The following is a 17,172-nucleotide window of genomic DNA, read 5'->3' on the forward strand; positions in this document are numbered from 1 at the left end:
AGATGATGGTTTTCTCCAAATCTCTACCCACCTAAAGGTATCCTCTGCTTGAAATCTCCTCAATCCTCTGCCATGCCTCAGTTTTAGCCCTGTGCTTCACTAAGCTAGACAAAACTTGGGTCAATCATGAGTGGGGGGCCTGACTTTCTCAAGCAGCCACTGAGGGGACCGACGAACACAGTTCATGTAAAGGTACTTTGAAATTGTATAATAAAAAATAGTCTCCTTCAGTCAAGGGTGTCTGTATGTAAAATGCCTGTGTTTCCATAATTCTCCATCACAAATTTAACTGGCTGGGCAGTGGTGCCACACACCTTTAATCCTAGCACTTGGGAGGCAGAAGCAGGTAGATTTCTGAGTTCTGGTCTACAGAGTGAGTTCCAGGAGAGCCAGAGCTATACAGAGAAACCCTGTCTCGAAAAACCAGAAAAAAAAAAAAAACCCAACACAAAAAGACCACACATTTAACTGTATATTCGGAATAACAGCTCTGTGTCCCCATGTCCCTGTAGCCCTCCCCCCCAGGTCTCATATCCACCTCTGACATCTCTTAGTTTCCATGCACACTGAACTCCTGACAGAAGCTCACTTGCTTTGCCTCTCATCGGTGCTCCACATTCTCATCCCCTCTGCTGGCTGGAGCACTCCAGAGTGGGATCAAGGACAGAGTAGAGGCAGGGACATTATCGAGTCCTTGGTGTGACAAAGTACATTTGTGCACTCATTTGCTCTGCAGCTGTCCTGAGAGGAATGTGTCATTATCTTCAGTGTACAGGTTGATGAACATGGAGGAACAACGATAAGTTCAAGGTCATGGACTCACCAGAATGTACTTTTCTCAGCATCAGGTGGCCAAGGAGAAAACGAACGATGACCCAAACCGGAAGACTCCAGGACATACTAGCTTTTGTTCCAACACCCAAATGTAAAATGAGGTGGTCCTAGGGGAAAGAGTAGGCAGGGAGGGAAGAATGTGGCTATGCCAAGCGAGCATGAAGGGAAGAGGGTGCGGTGCTTAGCCATGCTAATTTTGACATTTTCCTGTGTGTCTGCTTGTCATCACCAACTTATAATTTAACCTCTCGGTGGTGATGTCTCTGGAATGTCAACAAGGCTCGTTGGAATGTCATCACAGCCCCAGCAGCTGGCCCCTGGTATTTCTGATACAAATGACACACAGCTGTGTTTGGGCTCAATGTCTCCATTCCCCACCCAGTAAACGGTGGTGTGAAGCACACTTGACCCAGAGAGATGGTCCACACTTCAAGGGGAGAGAGGAGGGTTGTTAAGGCCATCAGGGACATTTCCTATGGACTGTTTTTGTCTAAGCCGGTTAACATAGAGTGGCTACTTAAAATCATTACATACATATGATGGAATCAGGGTGCTGCTTCCCCAAATAGAGCTGGAGGGGACATGTTAATAGTGGGCCCTGCCCATGACTGGACAGATTTTGCTGCTCTTCAAGAGACTCTCACTGCACCTCTCTCCATTACCTCAATGCTCTAGTGATGGGGAGTGGGAAGATTATGGTGTTTCCATCCCACAATAATGGAATTTGAAGCTCTGCTATACAACTTTTCATACTTCTGTGAAGTCACCAATAACAAATGCTACCCAAACAATGAAACAATGCAACCAAAAGCTAGTTTAGTAAACTAATGAGTTTACTGGGGTTTCTTACAGGACTATGGTTAAGAAGTTACCGATAGGAGCAGAAATTACTCAAAGGATACTGCATCATTGTAAGTTCACAACAGCATGAGTAGGCAGTTCATGAAAACTCTTTCTCTATGGAATTTTCAGGCAGCTGAGAAGGTCAGAAAGTGGCTTCTCCCTAGTGATGGTTATGGCTTATATAACTTTGAGGGTTTTATGAATCTTGTAAATTTCAGGAACTTCCTGAGACTTGTGGGTTTTGGTTGATTCCTAAAACTTGTGAGTTTCCTTTACTTCCTCAGTCATAATAAGCCTCTCTCCAGGAGGGAGGAAATGGCTGTAGAACAAGCTCAGAAAAGGGAAAGGAATTCAAGTGCCAGTGTGAAGAAGCACAAAAGTTTGGTATAACTTTGTCTAGATTGTGTGTTCACTCATTTGTTGGTCAAGTAAATCCCTACAGAGTGCTCATCTTTTACAGGCACTTCAGAGGTTCCTCTCTTTGAAAGACCCATAGCTTTAGTCTAGATGATCATCTAGACTAGATTATTTAGACTAGAGGACCTTTGATCTTCTCTCAGTTTACTCTACGACCTATATCTTTTTAGTGTCCTTCTCCCCTTGCCCAGCATCTGTATTTAGGGAAGGCTCTGGTGTTCCTTGACAATACCTGTATTTGCTAGTCTGATGCAGCAGGACCCCAAGACACTAACACTCCCAGAAAAAGAGAAAGTCTGTCCCATATTGGACTCCTATGTTTTGGTGGGTAGATTTGGAAAGGGGATTCAGAGTCAGTGTACTTTCTTAGCTCTAGCAGCCAAGTGTGAGCCATTGCCTGGATGGCTTATAGACTGTCCTGGTCTTGCCAGCTCATTGCTTGTGTGTGACATGGGAACTCAAGGCCATAAATTTGTCACTATGAGTTAGGAAATGCAGTTTTGCACCTGTCTCCTCTTGGGGTAGGGCAGACAAGTATATGCATTATATACACACACACACACACACATATATATATATATATATATATATATATATATATATATATATATTTGTGGCTGAGACTCAAACCACCCCAGTCAAACTTTTGGATTTGACAGTTGAGGATGCCACAACTACCCATGCCTTGACAAGTCTCTGTTGGCTGTGTTCTCTTGTGCTGCTCTGGATTGAGCTACTGGAGGCATTGTTTGCCTGGGCTTCCACTTCGGTGGCATCCAAGCATCTCAGGAGGATCTTCCTACGAGTACCAATATCTAGCTGTTTAATAGATAAAGATGGAAGTCACAAACTTTGTGGAGTTTAGTATGATCAGGAAACTACTACCCCTCTTAACCATATCCCTTTATCTTCATCATGAAACATCCAGAAAAATCAGTCTCTTTTTTGAAGATGTAAGTACACAAGAGAGATAGGGTTGCTAAAGAGATGAGATCACCATGCAGGGTGAGTTTGAGTATCAAATGAAACTGTTGACTGAATGGGAGAGCTCCCTGATAGCTGAATATCTGACAAAGGATTAATATAAAGACTATACAAAGAACTCAAAAAACCAAAGTGACCCAAACAATCCCATCAGTCAATGGGATCATGAAATGGGCACAGAAGTCTCAAATGATGAAGTACAAATGAGCAACAAACACACAGAAAGGGCAACTTCCCTACCCTTCAGAGGACAGAGAACCAAAAGTACACTGAGGTCCCATCTCTCACCAGGTAGAACAACAGTCATTAACAAAACAATTACAAATGCTAGCCAGGAGAAGGACAAAGGGTTCCCTTTCCCACTGTTGGTGTGGACATAAATTAGGTCTGAGTATTATAGAAGTCAGTATAGAGATTTTGTAAAACCTAAAAATAGATCTATTATATGACCTAGTTATACTGATTTTGGGTATTTACCAGGATCCCAAATTAACACGAGCACAGGGACACTTGGACATCAGATTTTACTGTAGCACTATTCACAATAGCCAAGTTATATAACTAATCTAGGTATCCCACTACAGAGAAATGGAAAGAGAAGATGGATAAGAAGGTTTTTTTTTCAGCCATAAAGAAAAACAAAGTTAAGTTGTTTGTAGGAAAACATATACAACTGGAGATAACAGGCTTAACTGAATTAAGTCAGTTTAAGAAAGTCAAACCTGTTTTCCTTCACATGTGGTTCCTAGATTTTGTATAGATGCGTGAATCATGTGTATGCATAGGGCACGAAAGAAGAACAGAAACTATCTAAGGCCGTGGTTCTAAACCTTCCAAATGCTATGACCCTATAATACAGTCTCTCATGTTGTGGTGATCCCCCCAACCATAAAATTATTTTAGTTGCTACTTCATAACTATAACTTTGCTACTGTTATGAGTCATGTCTGTTTTCTAACAGTCTTAGGCAACCCTAGTGAAAGAGCCATCCTACACCCATGGGGGTCACAACCAACAGGTTGAAAACCACGGGTCTAGGAGGACAAAGAGGACTAAAGGGATGGGAGAGAAAGAAGAAAGTCATGAATTGGAAGTCTGACCAGAATACAGCATGCACCTGTGTGGAGTATCCTGATGTAACCGCACCGTGACAATGAGCAGTAGCTTTTTAAAGAAGAGTTTCATGACTAGAGAAGTCCCAGCAGGATGAGTGAGCAGCCAGAGTAGGAGACGGACATGGAGACACGGGGGAGACCCTTTGAGAACCAGCCATACCTATGCAGAGAGCTAAAAGCAGAAAGGGGCTGATTCTGTGATGTGGAGTCCAATGCTACAAGGAATAGAAGGACAGAGTGCCTGAATCAAGACCCAGTTAGCTTTTTCTGTTTGTGAGACACCTCGGAAGTCCTGCTCTGTCTCTGTCCTTGTATCTCCAACTTTGACAGGAGAGCAGGAAGCCATGGTATCTGTGATCCTCACACCAAAATGTCAAAGCAGAAGAATCAAGTATTTAAAGACAATATCAGCCATGTAGTGAGTGTGAGGTCAGCCTGGGCTATCTCAAGTCAATAAACAAAATTCTAAAATGAGGCTCAAGATGCCTCCTACATGCTGGTCACTTACATAAAATGTTTCTAGGCTTGTGCCCACCCAATGCTCCAGATTCACAGCAAACTACAACACAGTAGGCATGGGATCAGCTGGGCAGGTCCTATCATAATCTTACTTTGCCAATAGTGCTGGTGTCTATCCATGAGTTTGCCAGGCCAAGGGTGAATGTTATTATCACACAATGCCAGCTCTGTGCAAATGCCACCTGGACCACTCCTGCCCTGGTCCTAGGAGATACAGGACTAACAGAGGGTCCTCAGGTGTGTGTGTGGCAAGACTGGTTGGAATTCTATTAAGTTCTATGGTTCCTATTGAAGAGAGGGGACAGCAACCACTTTCGTTCGTAACAGTTTCAAGCAGACAATGCTGGCACCTTGGTCTCTCCCACATTCATTACCATGAACAGGATAGAAAAAGGTGGATAGTGAGTGAGGCCATTGTCTCTGTCCAGACAAGCTCCACCACAGCCAGGGTGGCCTTCACTGACCTATTCAGGTCCTCTTCTACCAAGCCTACTCTAGTATCAGGATAAGTTCTCCTCTGTCTTCTCTGGGTAAGAGGGGACAGAAAGGCCCTGTGTAGTGGGAAAAGACACGAAACCAACTACCCTGTTTGAGCTTCGCCAGTTCCTTCAACCCCCTAAGCTACTCTACAGAGCCAGGGTGTACTGTTATGGCCAATGGAAAAGCTGGAGGTCAGAGAGGCTACTATTATTATACTAGACTACAAAATTAATCAAGGGCCAACCTTGATCTCCAAGAGCCAGGATCGGTCTCTTTTTGTATTTAGAGGCTTCCAAGCTACCTTATACATCCTCCACCTCGAGAAACTTAGGGATCTCTGTCTTATCCATATCCAGGAGACACTGTGGCTCAGGTAACCAGCTTGCTTCATCTCTGTTCAGCCCCCTTCTTCTTTGTCTACAAGATAGAGCCATGGTAACTGTCCGAGCTGCTCAGTGTGCCAGGGATTCTGCGTAAGCTTTAGTCTGTCTAAGCATTGAAGATTCTCAAACAGAAACACCAAGGAGTGTGGGCTTTCAGCCAAGTAGGAGAATATGAAAATCAAGATAATGAAACCAAATGAGCTGGGGAACACAAGGACACTGGAGAATGCATCAGAGGTCGGATCTACAGACACACAGGTGCAAGACATACTCCAGGGACAGCTTCATGTTTTAGAACATGAAGGCCCGAGGACCCATGGAGACTCATGGAGATCCACCTGAGCCAAGAAGAGAAAGCAGAGCTGGCCATTGGGTCTCCACCCCTGCCACTTGGCCAGGATCCATGTCTGTAAATACTCTTGTGTCTGGGAGAGACTAGAACAAGAAGAAACTGTGCAGGGAGTCAGAAGAAAGAGCCAGACTAGAAAGGAGCAGGAGGCTCTCCCAGGAAAACACAGCCCTGACAATGAGAGGGTATGAGGATCTTGGGAGAATGGGTGAGCTGTGACAGAAAGTCTTGGGTTGCCTCCAAGATCCTTTGGGCGAAGTAAAGCCCCATTTATTTATCCCATAGTGCTCACTCTCAGCTATAGAGAGATGCCACCGTCTGTCTCTTCCTGAGGACAATCCCACTGGGTGACTGAGCAATGCAACTATATGGGGTATGGAGCCCTGAAGACTCATTTTATACCTAACCTTCCCCACACAACCATCTAAGTATCTACTGAAATGGCATCTTGTTCAGTTCCTCCCTCTGGCCAACCATGCTTCCCTCTTTCCCCAGTGCACATGTGGCCTTAAGTCATTCTAGCCAACCTATTACCAGCAAAGTCCAAAGGCTCATTGCTGGGAAGGCAACCTGTGCCATAGTTAAGCCTGAGCAAGAAAACATCCTTCTCTGACCACAACACAGCAAGACCATCTCAGGATGACCATCCCACTTGACCTTCAAGATAACCTGGCAGATGAGCAGATATACTTACCCAGCAATTGAGAAAACTGAAACCTATACTTTTAATGGGGAAAATAGCAAGCAACTGATGCACCCATGACTTGATCCAGGTCTACTGAGCTTCAGAGTGTGTGGCTTCATCTTTCCTGCACAATTTCACAAGGGATAGATGGAAGTTCCTTAAAGTAGAGTGTGTATGGTAGTCATCATCAGACAGGCCTAGAATCAAATACGGATCTTATTACTTAATTGCTATAAGGCTTCAAGCAAGAGCAAGAACAGAACGGAAGATTAGTGAGAGGATGGCAAGAAGGGTTTGCTGACCTTGAGCGCCTGCTGTATATCTGTATGTCAGGCCCCTTGACCAGCATTTCCACACATTATCTCATTCACTCTCAGTCTTTAGGACATGTTTTTGCCACCATTGTATGGATGAGAAATCTGAGGTTCATCGAGGTGCAGCAAATTAGCAAAGATCTCAGAGCCGCAAAATAACAGAATCTTGGAACAACAACAACAACAACAACAACAACAAAAAACCCAGGTCTATCTGATTCCAAGTCTGAACATCTTAACAATTCCTTTTTCAGGGTCTGTGACACCCCCAAAAAGGACATGGTGGATTAGAACATTGGGGAGTACAAGGTAGCCTGTTAAAAGCCTAAGTATTTGGTCAGTCAGAATCCAGAAGAGGGGTGCTTGAGGCTGACCCAGTTTGGACTCGGTTTCTGAATGTGGGCCCCTCCTCTGCCATCATTACCAGCCTAGCCCAGCCTTGGGCTGGGAGCTAGAAATACCCCTGTATGTGTTTACTCTGCAATTACACGCTACGTTAAATGCTCTGCAAGAACATGGCGATCACCCTGCAATTAACTGGGCCTGTTTCCTGGGCAAGGAGGCTGGAGACAGCTACTGGGGTGGATATCAGTGTTGCCTGGTTTCTTAATGGACCTGAGGGTCACCTTGTGACTTGTGCTGCTGGTTCTGACTGAAGGAGACAGCTCACTCAGCTGCTGGAGGAGAGGGATTGAGTCAAGTGGGCCCTGAGCCATGCACCCTGGGGGCTCTTGGTTGAGAGTGTGTGTTGAGCTGCTCTCTGCCTCCCAGCCAGAGTATTGTACGTCTCTTTGTCACGGGGTCCTGGATCCCATTTACCTGTTCGTGATCCAGTTCTTGTCATGGTAACCTGATGAAGTCCTAGTTATCTTCCCAGTTCCAGCTCAGGATGGCATCTTTGGAAAAGTATGCTTTGAGAGGAGATGGAGTACAGAAGTAAAAAGCAGCCTAGTCTTGGGTCAGATGTGGGTTTCCTTACTTTAATAACTCTGTGACTTCAGGCAAGTTATTCAATCACTTTTAACTTTAGTGTGTGTGCATGTGTGTGCGTGTATGTGTGTGTGTGTATGTACATGGTTATAACTTCTTAAATCACATGAATATACATATATATAGATAAATAGATAGATAGATAGATAGATAGATACAGATACAGACATAAACAAAGATATAGATGATATAGAGATAGATGATATAGATTAGCTATAGATATAGATGATGTAGATATAGATGATAAAGATATATAGATAGATATAAATATATGAATGCAAAAACTCTTTTGGGACAGATTTTGGTAGGGAGTAAGGATGGCACTCGACTAAATGGTATGTGTAAGAACCATTGGCCAGTCAGTGAATCCTCCTGTCCCCATAATAGGAGCTCTTTCAGAACTGTGAGTGTGTGGACACACATATGCTTGTGTTCCTAGTTCAGTAAACTTCCCAAATATGAGCTTGTGTGTGACCGTCTGTTCACACTCACCGTGTAAGTGCATGATGGGAACTGGTCTTCTGTGACCAGTGAGTTTAGAGAGCAAGCTTCCTGGATTGTGTGGATGGATGGAGAATACCAGCAGAAGGCATTAAGGAAAGAATTATTACATATTTACTACCTCTGTCATTTTCTCCTAATTACATCTTGGCGAGCAGAGTCTCTGGATGAGTTTTAAATTTCACTGTCTTTAAAAATAGAATAATAAATCAACATGAATCTCAGCTGCCAACATCATCCAGAGTAGGGCTCAGTTAGGTGTCACTGCAACCAGCCATATGGCTCCACTCCCCACTGCCTTTGGGCTTTGGACAAGACCCTGGATCAGCAGCAAAAGTACATGGACAGAGCCAGGTCCCACCACTGAAGTGGAAATGCTGTCTGTGGAGAGCCATTCCAGGATCCCTGTGTCCCACCCAGGCTTCCAACTTCTCATGAGACATCAGGAAGAGGAAGTTGGGTATGTGTTCCCTGGCTAGTAGCCTCTGTTTCTGGACTGAGGAGTCAGGACTGAACTTCATAGCCCTCAGCTTGGAATGGTTTTGCTCCTCTGAGAGTTTTCAATGGTTATAACTGTGACTCATGCATGCAATTGGCATCTAGTGAAGTGGAGGCCAGGCTAAATACATATCCTATAATGTATGAGAGACTCCTTCCACCATGGGTAGCTTTGACTCATTGGGGGCCAGATCTGAGCCTTGTCCTTATTGTCAAACAATGATGCTCCCTGAGACTTCAGTTATAAAGGCAATCTTGCTCTTTCGTCCCTATTCTGGTAAGGGCACCCAGACAGACAGTCAGACAGACAGGCAGGCAGACACACACACACACACACACACACACACACACACACACACTGAAAATACACTGAACACATGCACCTCTGGCTTCCTTACACAAAGCCTCACTCCTTCCATGGGCACCTGCAGCTCATCTTTTCTCTCCTTCCCTCTCCTGTCTTCTCAACTCCTCCTCTTCTAACTCCTCTGCTCCTGTTCCCTTCTTTCTGCTCCCTCTTCCCCTCCCTCTCTCATTGTCAGCACTAGGAATCAAGTCCAGGATGTCACATATGCTTGGCAGTAACTCTGTCCTATCCTTAGCCATCTTTTCTCTTTATTTTGTGAAAGCAGCTCACTAACTTATTCAGGCTAGCAAGTGGACCATATACCTCAGCCTCTCAGAAATCTAAGATGATAGAGGTGCTACAACTCAAGCTTCCTCTTCTCCTAAGGAAAGAATTGTGCTTCTCTCAATTGCCCTAAAGGTCTGTCAGAGGCACCCAAGCTGTGCAGCCCATGAATGTTTTATTAAACTGGCCTAGCAGGGCAGGAAAGGGACCAGCGTGTTCTCATTTGCACGATGAGTTGAGAGTCAGTGTAACGTCCCAGGATCTACTACAGACACTCAGCAAAGTTTAGACTACTGATTTCTATTATTAGAGGCCCACTGCACAGACAAAGCATAAGGGGGCTCTCCTAAGGATTCTTTCCATGATTAAATACATGTATGCATACTATATAAAAAACTTTATTAAGCATAAATGACATGGGAAGAATAAAACCCAGTATCAAATGGTGAGAGCATCACCATCTCATCATGAGATAAGCAACAGGATTGTGAGGACATAAACAAGAACACTGCGATGATTTCTGTGCTAAGATTTGAAAGATGAGTAAGAACGGATATGTATGCCTGCATATGATCCTTGTGTATTGACACTCACATCTCTCTCCTCTTCTCAACTTCCCAATGTGAGTGCTCTGACCATCCTGTAGAATTTCATGACCGGATCCCCTTGTTCCCAACATTTACAAATTGATGTGATCTTTTTTTTTTTTTTTTTTTTCCTAGTACATTTTCACCCTAACATGCACAGTACTGCTCTCTAATTTGGCTTGACATGTCTTCCCCTTGGGGCTATGAGCCCCATGAGGACAGATAGCTTTTGTCTTCCATTACTGTATTATAATTGCCTGAGACAACACCTGGCATTTGACAGTGGAGGCTCTGAACACTGGCTCATTAAGCATCTCACCAAATCTACAAGGAGAAGATCTCAGTGCAGGAGCGACAGAATAAGTATGACTCCCCGAAGACATCTAGCTACAGAAATGATTACCTTCTGATTTCTTTCCCCATGGAAACCCTCAGCATGGTTGCTTCCTTGACGCACATTTTCTTGGAAAGTTGGCTGTAATGCACCCAGGATCCAGCCTCTGTACACTTCCCTCAGTCCTTGCAGGCCTATTTAGACTCATCCCTGTCAGATTTCAGGCTTATGGGTTCCACAGATTTGTTGTCCACAATGTCAAGTCATCTTGAGATCTGCAACACCACTCTAGGAAGGACTCTGAATGCCTGCTGTTCCCTAAAGAACCCAGTTGCTGCCAGGGCGTAGGGCACTGGGTTTTACACTAGCCCTATCTACAACAGACATTCTACAGATTGGAGTTACCCCCCTGAGCAATCTTCCCAGGTGAGTCTTAATCCTCTTTTATACAAATGAGAATGTGAGCTTTGCAGATTAAGTAGCTTAGAGACCTGGGATTCTGAGAGAGGCCAGCCATGCTCTATAGCCATGCCAGCATAGAGAATTTGTGGAGTAGCATGCTAAACACCGGAGTACAGGGCCAGAGACCCAGAAGACATGCCCACGTGTCTATCCTGAATGTCTTCCCCATTCTGATATGCACCCACATCAGTGAGAGAACACTCACTGTCACAGTGCTGTCCAGGTTGTTGCATTGTTGGTCATTATTCTGAGAACCTTACATGGATTAAGTAATTTACTTCGGGCATCCCAGAGGTGGAGCATGTTAGCTGACTGCAGGTCATGTACCGATGGAGCAGCAAAGACACTTATACCAGTATCAGGGACAAAGAAGAGTCAGATGGGCTACTTGCTGTCCTGAGAGCAAGCAGCCATGCTCTCCTGCTGAGCACTGACTCCAGTTTGCTCTGCTTTTGTTCCTGAGGTCCACCCAAGGCCTTTCTGCACATCACCTCAGGCTTTGCTTTAGCTTCCCAGGGCTCTGATGCATCTCATTTCTTATGGTAAAACTATTGATGGCAGGTGCTGCCTGTATCCTCTGTATAGCCCCGATAGTTCTCTCCTCAGAGGATCCATGCTGGACTGCCAGGTACTAAGAAGGCATGGAAGGCCACCATGCCCCACCCTTTTACTTGATAGTTAAAGAATCTATGACCCAGATGAAATTGCAACCAACTTGGCAGATCCACCAGAGGTCTACAAATCTCCTTCCATTACCCTTTAAAAAATATTTTATTTATGTTATTTATAATTATGTGTATGTATATGTGTATCTGCATATGGGGGTGTGCTCATGAATGCAGGTGTCCACATAGGCTAGAAGTGTCAGGTGCTCTAAATGTGGAGCTATAGAAGGTCGTGAGCTACTTGACATGGGTGTTGGCAATCAACTTGGGTTCTCTAGAAGATTAGCAAGTGCTCTTAACTGCTGAGCCATCTCTCCATCCCCTCTATCACCCTTTAACTTAGTAGCCCATTAACTAGCCATTTGGATTAGCACCTACTAAATGGAAACACCAGAAGCAACCAATTCTGCTTAGCCACTGGTAAGCTTAGCACTGGTACCCACTAATGCCTGCCTCCATCAGGTCTTCACTGACCATGCCCATAGACTCTAGAGATCTAAAAGTCAAAATCTGCCAATCTGCTCTAATGCAGATGGGATTTTTTTTCTGTTTGTTTCAACACTGTTTTTGAAAATAAATAATTATGCACTCAAAAAGACAAAGAGATAATCAAATCCTGTGGCAATTCATCATTTACAAGGAAGTTGCTACCATGATGTTGAGACAGGCAAGCCTGGGGATCAAAAGAAATACCATTGAGGAAGTGACATCTGAAAGAAGACTTAAGGGTGCTAAGCATGATTTAGGCAAAACTAGGGAAGAGAAGTAGCATGTGCAAAGAGGGCATGAGGCAGAGAGAACAGAAAAGGTTTGCAAACTGCCACAGTACCATACCAGACAAGGTAGCATGGCAGACGTGGTATGGAAAGTGTGCATGATACATGCATGCATATCTAAAAGGCAAGCCTCTTCCAGAGCAAGTAACTAACTCTTAATGAGTGCTTACTGTTTATCAGTCCTACATGTCATCACAATGTAGGAACAAAGCCATTCTTCAGATGGGTGAACTGAGGCAAAGGAATGAGCAGACTTGTGGAACACAGAGGCTGGCCTTAGCTGGCACTGTTGATAATCCACTCAGCTTGATCCTGTTATTTATTGTGATTTCACTTTGCCCCTTCCCCAGCCCTTGTGGATTGTGTTCTGTTGCTTCCAATGGCCCACTAGGCAATGGCAGTCATTCTGCCATTCTCCCAAGAGAGATCCTAGGGGTCTGAGAACCAACTTTGCCTCTGTCTTCCAACAGGAGAAGCCCAGTCACTTTCTGAACTGTGATATGTACTTCCCAACTCTCTTGTCCCTCAAGCTGAGCCAGACCTTTGTGCTGAATTGCTCCCTTACCTGGATTATCTGTCCTGGACACTCCCACTTGCCCACTTGCTTTTTTTTTTTTTTTTTTTAATTTTTTTCCTAACATGGCTTCTTGATAAATCCAAAGAATATACCTTGGGCACTGCTTAAGGGAAACCTAACATTAAAGAGAACCCATGCCTGAGTGATCTTAAAGGTTTTCCCTTGCTAGGAAAGCCATGATGATATCAGCAGCAGGGAAGGGTAGAGAGGAAGTGGGGATGACAAGTTCAAGAGCAGACAGATCCCTGGGAGTTCAGAGAAGAAGAAGGCTGATTAAAGGGATGTGAAGCAAAAGTTAGACACACGAGTGTTTGATTTGTAAGCTTAAGGCAGAAAGCAACACATAGTGTAGGAGCCCCACACTGGTGCTTGCTGAACTGAAGGATTTGTCCTGCCTCGGTGTAGCTACGGAAAATAGTGCAAGAAATGGGATCACAGCTCACAAGGACAGAGTGGTTTCTCCAGCAATAAAGCCAGGAGGCTTGGCCAGAGCCCTGTTAGCACTACGCTATGCAAAGATTTTTTTCACTAAATCGAAAAATGAAGGACAGTCTTTTTAAGATGTAGAGAGTAAATATAACTCACAAGGCTCAGAAGTTCCCCAAGCCCAGAAACTTCACAAGGCTGCTCCCCAAGATTATACAACCAACAAATAGCTGCTGGTAGAAGAGGCTTGCTGAACAGTTGAACTACCTGAAAACCATGCAGGGAGCTCAAGGAATGGAGCTTTCATGAGTTATCACTCAGGCTAGCATGAACTTTTGGTGATATTTCTACTCTTGACTCATCCATGGTCTTTGAACCCCTTACCTATAAATAACCCCAATAAACTGACTTGTTCACTAAGTTAGACTTGGATGGGATCTTTTCTTGGGTCTGTCATCTTTGTCACATCTGGAGTAAATAAATATTTATTTATGTTTCCCCAAGAGAAGTAATACACATTGTGAGATGGGTAGACACATCTTACGTCCAGTTGAGCACTTTCACTTCCCAGATATGAACTACCCTTTCTTGTTCTTAAAGTATGGGCTTGATTATGTTAAAAAACATATTGAAAAGACATTGATCCCCCCCAAAAAAATAAATTCTGAGGGTAAAAAGAGAAGGAGGAAGAGGGATAGTGAGGAGTGCTACCATGCAGATATATGTTCCCCTAAAAGGTTCCTGTGTTAAAAACATAGTATCTGGATAGTGATATCATTAGTAGATGACTGAATCTTGAATTCATCTTGAATGCAATATTAGGATGTGGGAGCAGGTTAGGGTTATGTCTTTCATGGTCCACCCCCTCTGTGTCCCTTCATATTTCCAGGCCACCGTGAAGTACACAGATTCTTCTGTTCAACATAATGTTCTGTCTTAACTCAGGCCCAAAGCAAAGAACACAGTTGCCTTCAGGATGAAGTCTCTGAATCCATGAGCTGAAATAAATCTTTCCTTCTATGAGTTTTCTCATATGTTTTGTCAAGGCAACAAAAAGTTAAGGAATTGTGAAGGAAGTGACTCTAATGTCCTATGCACACCAGGCAGCAGTGGTTAGAATGTAACGGCCCTCATAGGCTTATATATGTGAATGCTTACTCAGCAAACACTGGCTTTTTATTTTGATTTTGTTTTTTTAATGCATATTAGGCAATTGAGACTGACTAGGGTTGACCTTTGACCTCATTCTGTAGACTTGGAAAACAGCTGAGGAGAGGAAATAAGTAAAACATCAGCTCAATTACCTCCAGCGAGGAAAAGTCCTCTGAAAGACTCATAGACTCTGCAAATAAAGTTTGAGCCCACTGCCTTCTTCCTCTTCCCATAAGGAGCACAACTCAACGCTTAGGTATACAAATATTTATGGGTGAGGCACAGCGGGAAAAGGAAGGCTGTGGGAAATAGGATGCAGCTCCTGCCTTGGAAGGGACAGACACTTAAAAAACCCAACCAGAGTGCAGTCTGGGAAGATCTGGATGAGAGGTGTGAAGGGGATGCCAAGGAGGGAGTAATTGATTTTGCCTAGAGCACTTTGAGGGGAAGCAAGTAGAACTCCACATCTCTCCCAAAGCATTAAACACACATAGTAATTTTCCAAATGAATTAACCATGAATGATGGCATATACTTATTAGTTCAAAGACATTAATTCAAGTACAAAAGGAAATACCGCCCCCCCATCTTAACCCCAAATTTCTAGGTCATGATGTTAAAAAGAATAAGAGGATGACGAATCGCAGATTTGGGAACATAGAATTTTCCAGATTTCAAGTCAAACAGCTTCTAAGCCACATGGGTGGTCTGTGATATCATTTGGGCGGGTTCACCAGTATGATAAAAACATCAGATTATGCTTTTCTGAGTGGATTGGTATGAAATTTAGTGTTGACCTGTGTGGGAAAAGATATGTATTCCCTCTGAACTGAATAGCCACTATAAAAGTTAGAACAGTAAAGCTAGGAAACAGCTCTTAGGGTCAGCTGGTTCAGATCTCTCTGGATTAGATGATAAGAAAAACATACCAGAGGAGGCAGTGAATCTGGACAATCCACCCAGCTGGGAACAGCTAGGACAGAGTCCTAGGGCTATGAATCCCCATAGGAGGTTCCTATCACTTGCCTTTCAATGAGTCATTTGCTCCAACTCTCCCAGTCCAAACAGCCTCCAGCCCCCACAACACACACACACACACACACACACACACACACACACACACACACACACACACACTGTTAACTGACCTCCCTGTGATCCAACATCCCATCTATGCCTTACAGAGTCCAGCCTCCAGGGGGTTATAATCTGGGAAAAAAGAATAATCCAAATGTAATGAACTCTTGGCTTCCTAAAGAGTTCCACAAAACAGCCTCATCTGCTGTTCCCTGCCAACCAAGGCAGAGAGCTCTGCTAACTTCATTAATAACTTAATGAGATTATTAACCACTACCTAGTGGGAGAAGATTTGGGTCTTTCATCTTAGTTGTGGGAAGGCATCCATTTTTTTTCACACAATTACAGCCTGAGAGGGTCATCACCAGGACTGCCAATTGTGGGCTCATTAGGAGCAATTTGGACATGAGATTGAATTTCCTTTACTGCACAGAACTTTTTGTCCAAAGCAAATGAACTTGTGTTCCTTATTTGGTATTTAATACAAGTTGTCCAGGAGGTAGGTCTATAGGATTTACTCAGGGGTGGAGTCATAAGAGCACTTCATAGGGAGGCAGAGTACATGGTAAACTGTCTGCATCATCACGGATCTGAAGAAGAGGCCCAGAGTTACCCACAGCTCTTCCAATTAATTAAGGAAACATGTGTGTTCCCCATTTAGTGGTGCACAGGCAAGAAAATTTACATGCTCTATTTTGGCCAGAATGGATGTCATCTCAGAGTATAACATCAGGGACTTCAGCCTGATCAGAGACTCTGATTGGACGTCAATGGCACCATGGGAACAGGAAGGATGCTTGAGAAAACCAAAGGAGGGATGAAAAAAAGATGATTTCTCAGGCTGCCTCTGGTCCAGAAAGTGTTCGTGGAAGCAGCACCCTTGGCCCCAAGGGCTAGGTCACTTTTGTCCCTTTATAATCTTTGTTTGGGGCTTTGGTATCCATGAACAATAAGCCAGTACCTGCCTTGCCTCTCTTCCCACCTCTGAGCCAAGTCACTTCATGTTGGTAGCTTGGGTGGGAGTGTTTGTTTTTAGAGAAATCAGCAAATATCATAAATCAGGCTCCATCTCTCTGTTAAAAGAAAATCACTAGTCATAGAATTAACTATATCAAAACTTGGGACAGCAAGCAAGAATTTGGTAGGCTCTAAGAACGAGACAGGAAGAGAGTATAAAACCGGGACACATCAGATTCCTGTCATGCCCAGGTGTCTTTAGTTTAGGGTTTCTATTGTAATAAAACACTGTGACCAAAGGAGAGGTGTGGGTTTATTTCAACATACAGCTTGTAGTACTGTCTCTAGGGAAGTCATGGCAGGAACTGATGCAGGGGCCATGGAAGAATTTTCCTGAGCCTCATCAAGGACCATCAATCCACCTATCCAGAAGGGGCCATGTGCACAATGAACTTGACTCTCCCACATCAATAATTCATCAAGAAAACTCCCCCACAGACTTGACTACAGGCCAATCCTATGGAGGCATTTCCTCAATTAAGATCCCTTTTTCTCAAATGACCCCAGCTAGTGCCATAAAAAACTAGCCAGCACACCAGGCCACAGCCATTCTCAAA

General features: G+C 43.9%; 1 protein-coding gene across 1 annotated transcript in view; it reads right to left on the reverse strand.

Moving 5' to 3' along the window:
• Positions 1-17,172, reverse strand: part of Asic2 (acid sensing ion channel subunit 2) — a 1,084,476-nt gene that overhangs the window by 929,626 nt on the left and 137,678 nt on the right. The gene's annotated exons all lie outside the window — the stretch shown is intronic.

This window comes from Mus pahari, chromosome 14 (assembly GCF_900095145.1).
Source record: "Mus pahari chromosome 14, PAHARI_EIJ_v1.1, whole genome shotgun sequence".
Lineage (NCBI taxonomy): Eukaryota > Metazoa > Chordata > Mammalia > Rodentia > Muridae > Mus > Mus pahari.